Here is a 6,000-nt window from a genome sequence, read left to right on the forward strand (position 1 = left end):
AGGAGTAAGAATCTTGGATGGTGGAATCAGGAACCAACAAAGTAAAGCATGACAAGTCATGGGATGCTGAGGCTATCTTGGATGGTGTGTGTAGGATGTGAGTGGCCGTGGCTATGGGCACAGGGATATCAGTTGCAAAAGGAGATCTTTAGGTGTTCAGCTTTCCTTCACAGACTTTGGAGAATCAAAGGCTAATTTTACTAGTGTTGGGCTACTAGAGTTAGGGGCTATCCGTTGGGATGAAGAGTTGGTGGAAATGGGTATTGACCACGTGTATTTTGACCATTCCCTTGGACCCTCCATCCAGATCCTTGGACTGGCATATCACAAGCTAGAGATTCACTTTCTCCCTATACCAACTCCCCTAGTAGGGGTTTAGATGGGAAACCATAACCAGAGGGGTTGTCTGGTGAAGTGGGGAGAAGTAGGAGTGGTAGTTCTGGTGGTGTCAGGGTCTTGCTTTGGGACTCATCATTTCCCCTCTTCTTAGCTTCTCTGGTCATGACACAGAAGGACCTGAGCATGAGACAATTCTCAGCTCACATGACCAGATACACTGGCTGAATCATCTGGGAAGCAGGAGCCCACTAGTGAAAATAACTGGATCACAGAAGAGCACAATTTCGCCCAAAGGGAGACTCTAAGCCTGGTTCACACATCATCTGAGACAAAAGCACTGAAACAGGTGGAAAGACAACTTAACATAAATACATATTACAAATAAATTTAAAAAACAAGGGAAGATGTTAGCAATCATAAAACTGAGCCACATTAAATATTATATTTGAGAAATATTATAGTTTTAAAGAGGGAAGCCAGTTCTTCCTTTCATAGCAGAACATGACAGGAATATGTTTTAAAAATTTTAAGGAGTGGGGAGAGCTTAAGCCCCAAGGTAAAACTTTGTCTTCATCTGAGGCTGTATCTTAATCAGACACATCATGCACATCCAATGAGAAAAAACTATCACGTCTCAAATATAGTTGTGGCTAAGTTTAGAGACAATTTGGCTTCTCTTATTCTTTTCCTTGTATTGAATTTATTTCTTGAAACCGTATAATTTCATCTTGATTAGAAATACCTTGTGTTTGTTTTATGAGTTTATTTCAGTTAACTCATTGATAAACAGAACAGTGCCTATCTTATCTATTGCAGGCGATGTAAAAGTATGTCATCCAGCTACTCACCATTTATTTGATGTTATAGCAGAAATTGGTAGAGAAGAAAAGGAAATGAAACAGAGCTTCTGACCTAAGGGGTATAAGCTAGTGATAGAGCTAAACACACACAAGAGTAGGCCATGACGATGGCGTCAAGGTCATGCTGCTGGATACTGGTAAACTTAGGGCTAAAAGGCGGAGAATTAAGCTCTGTTCTTTAGTGCAATGTGCATTGTATGCATAAGTGTTTCATACATTTATGTATTTCCAGTAATGTGCTACTTGGTAGCAAAAACTTCCACATGTTTATTGCTTATCTTACCAACTGCAGCTTTCCACAAAGCCGCATAAAGCCCTATGTTAATGGACCTTCAGAGCTATGCACACAGAGAAAGTTATTCTGCTGCAGGAGTTTCAAAACCAATGGGGCAATCATTGAATTCCTGGAACAGATTTAGTCTTCTGTGTAGTGCAAAAATAAATTCCATCTGAGGTCATTCACAATTTACTTATAAAAATTATAACTGTTATTTCATTCACAGTGTGTATACAGAAGAGCTGAATTTCTGTAGATTGGGTGACTGCTTCTGTTTGCAGTCCTAGAGATTCAACTTCTATTTAAGGAAGATAAATTCTTAGTTTGTGATTGGGGTGAAATAACAGACTGTTGGTCACTGCCATTTTCTTGTTGGTTAATCTCCAATTAATCTTTTAAAAACCTTTGCTACAGTTCTCTAACAACATCTGGATTTGAGATTTCTGGGCCTACTACTTTATTCCTGGATTTGAAATATAAATTCAATAAAACTTCATTCACTGAGATTAATTCGAGGAAAGGGGTTGGAATATAATTTAATAGAACTTGCCAGCCATTTAAAGATAATTACAGCTTTATTATTATTAAAATCTTATAGTAACTCAGATTAAACTAGCTGTTGGGAAGCCAGAGTCTTTTGGGATCTCTTTTCATGTCTATAAAGACATTTAAGGGAATGTCTAAATTGTTTATAAATGAATCCTTTTAAAATATTTTACTTGGGAAGTTATTTTCCTTTTGAATTTATGCTGTAGGGAAATGTTGGCATTTTAGGTTGTGAGCACAGAGCTATTGCTAGGTTAGCAGTTAAATGAACATCTCTACCATCTGGTTAGCTTCTACCATGTATTGGGGCTTAACATAACCTTATTTTATTAAAAACATTCATTCTTTGGGGGGGCACTGTCTTGATTTTTCAATGAAGTAACTGAGGCTCACAGAGGTTAAATGCTTGGCCTAAGCATATTTCTGCTAACTTCAAAGTCCACATCCCTTCCTATTTGCCTTGCTTCAACCTAATAGTAGAAGGAAACTCAAGGTGACTGAAGATCATTCAGTGTAACAAGAGCTCGAGGAGAAGTAGGGAAGTAGGGTTGTGGGAACACAGAGAAGGCCAGAGCAAGGTACTGCTAAGTGAACCCAGGGGTGCTGGTGAAAGCTCCCCGGAGAGGTTGATGGGCCTTGAAGGGTGGGTAGAAAATGTTAGAACACAGCCTGTCCAGTAAAATGTGGGTGTGCTATTTTATGCAGTCAGAGGTGCTCTAGAAAAAAGTGTATAGCTTAGAGTGGGCAGAACCTGGGACTTTGGAGCTAGTGTGATATTGAAAATCCAGCTCTGCCACACACATATCCCACATGTTGTGCAGTGCTTTAATTTCTGTAACTTTCTTCATGTGTAGAATAAACTTAATTCACACGTATTGGGAAGGTTAAGGCAAAGGTGATGCTGCATATAGGGCATTAGTACACTGCCTGGCACGTATGGAGTGTGCTCAAGCATTATGGTGAATATTTAAATAAAATAAAAAATAGTACAGCAAAACAAAACAAAACAAAACAAAACAACAACAACAAAACAAACACAGATTGCCCTTAATACCCTCCAAATACTCTCCTTACTTCAGACATACTTAATCTGTCATCCTTGCCACTTTATGAAACAGTTTTGGAAGCCTTCTGTTGTGAGTGTCGCGATGTTCTGAACCAATCCTCAACACTGATGGACAGAGTCTGCCATATAACAATCTTGCAGCAGTACCTCTACCACTAGATCTGGCACTGAGTAACTTCTAGTTCTTTTCCAAAGTCAAATGACCGCAGAAGGTCACTATTTATGGAAAGGTGACATTCATGGGAGAGGATTTCTGTAGCTGTTTCAAGCAGTAGCAACACTGATGGGATTTGGAGAGAGAATATTTTGGGAGATTAATGGTAATTTTTTTTACTGTAATACATTTTTAAAAAATGCATTTAGTTTGTACAGGGTCTTACTATGCAGCTCAGACTCATGGTGAACCTCCTGCTTTCAGTCTCCACGGTGCTGGGATTACAGATGTGCGCCGCTACACCCAGATACTGGCAGCTCAGCCCACCCTGGAGACGGGGCTGACACAGCATGTGATGCCAGGCATAAAACCATGGTCCCTGCACTTGTCTAAGTAGTTAGAGTGCTTTAGTCCATTGAACTATCATTCTGGCACTGTAATACATTTTTTTAAACATGCATTTTATCATTTGAATACATTCATTGGTAATTATTTCTCACCATAGGAGAACAAAGTCACAGCTTTTTGTTTCATCAGTGGTGTGGTGAACAAGTTACTAAAAGTTTAAATAATCACTGCATTAGTTTCCATTACTGTAACAAATACTCAGCACAATCAACTTATAAAGCTTGTGATTTGCACTCCTGATTTCAGATGGTCCAGTGGGTGATCAATTTGTGGTGGTGTTTTTAGGTGAGTGGCAAGACAGGACCTGATAGCAGGAGCATGTGGTAAAGCAAAACTTTTGGGCCAGGAAGCAAAAGGGAGTGTTGTAAGGTCAGGTTCTATAAGTCCTTTCAAGGTCTCTAATGATCCAAAACCCTCTTGCCATATCCCAACTCTTAGTTTCCTTCACATCCTAATACTGCCACACTGGGGACTGCATCTTCATACACTGGCTTCTGGCGATCCATGCAGTCATAAACTTTAGTTTTGTGGTTCAACGTCTAGCTCTTTCAGACTTAGAGCATGGTGCTTACCCTCTGTGGCTCTGCGCTGAGAGATTCAGCTCTGGGCTCCGGGTTCTATCCCAGTCTCCTTGCTAGGAGTAGGGACCAGCCTTCAGGGAAATGCTGAGAGATTACTGGCCTAAGGCTTCCTTTGAGACCTTACTACTTGTTTCATTCTTTTTCTTGCCCATTTTTCATCTCTTTTACATCTTTTTTTCATCATCTTTCAACAAAAGATGATTTAAAAAAATAATCTTTAGATCTTACATGGATTTCTAGTTTAGTTTTCATCACCTTTTCTTTCTCTCACGTATAAAATCCATGAGGGCAGTTCTGCAATTGCTGGGTCTTATTATTGTTCACTTCTCAGTCTTTATAATGACTTTCACTGCCATGATCATTAATTGTAGTATGTCCTCTTGACTTGAGTAAGAACCACTTTGCTGATTAGTGCGTGTCTGGGGATAAATGACACACAGGCCAACAAACCAAAGGAGGGGCAAAGACCTGCACTGGATAGAAGGCAACCAATAGGCTTGTGGCCTGAAAAGAATAAAAAGGGAAAGAGAAGAGAAGTGTTTCTCTTTTAAGGAAGAGAGCCAGTCTTTTTATTTGCCTATGGGCACTGTTTTCCAGTTTCTTCAGCCTTCTGTCATGCATTCTTTCTTAATGAGATATTGGCAAATAGAATGTAGCAAATCATCAAGAAGATTATATACCATGACCAAGTAGAATTCATCTCAGGGATCCAGGTTGGTTCAACATAATGTAAATCAATAAATGTAATAAATACAACATCAAAAGAGCCAAGGATAAAAATCACATGTTCATTTCAATAGACTTTTAACAAAGTCTAATACCAAGTCATGATAAAAAATCTTCCAGTGAATTGTAATACATGGTTTTTATCTCAATCTGATAAAAGCAATCTATGACAATATAGCAGCCAGCATCATACTAAGTGGTTAAAAACTGAAGATTTTCACTCTAAAATTGGGCACATGACAAGGACATCCCCTATTACATTTCCTATTCAGTATAGTTCCTGAAACATTACCAGAGAAATTAAAGAAATAAAAGGAATAAAGATAGGAAAGGGAGAAGTTAAACTATAATTGTTCGAAGAATCATGGTATTCTCCATAGAAGGAAGTTTCCAAAAACTCCACCAAAAGACTTCTAGATTTAATGACCAAATTCAGTAACATAGCTGGATATAAAGTCAACACTCAAAAATCAATAGCATTCCTAAAATGAAATAACAACCTAACTGGGAGAGAAATTAGGGAAACTATACCTTTCACAGTAGCATAGAAAAAAAAAAAAAGAAATACTTAGGATTCAATATAACAAGGGAATTAAAAAGATCTTTACATTGAAAACTACAGTACTATAAAAAAAGACTGAAGATCACATCAGAAAATGGAAAGATATCCTTTGCTCTTGAGTAGAAAGAACCAATAGAGTAAAAATGACCGTACTTCCAAAATTGTTATACAGATTTAATGCAATCCCAATAAAGTAGCATATCTCACAGAGCTAGAGAGGAGAATCCTAAAATTCATTTGCAACCAGAAAAGACATAGAATAGCAAATACAATTCTTGGCAACAAACACAAGTCAAGGAGCATCTCAGTTCATGACCTGAAATTACACTACAGAGCTACTGTGATAAAACAGCATGATACTGGGAACAAAAAATAAAACAAACCTAAGCTCATCCCATTTCCCTCTCTTGATTAGTTAGTCCTTGAGATCCTGCTTTCCCTTTCCTTGTATTATATCTTTCTATTTGTATTTCTTCTTTGG

This window comes from Octodon degus, unplaced genomic scaffold, assembly GCF_000260255.1.
Source record: "Octodon degus isolate 3935 unplaced genomic scaffold, OctDeg1.0 scaffold00018, whole genome shotgun sequence".
Taxonomy (NCBI): domain Eukaryota; kingdom Metazoa; phylum Chordata; class Mammalia; order Rodentia; family Octodontidae; genus Octodon; species Octodon degus.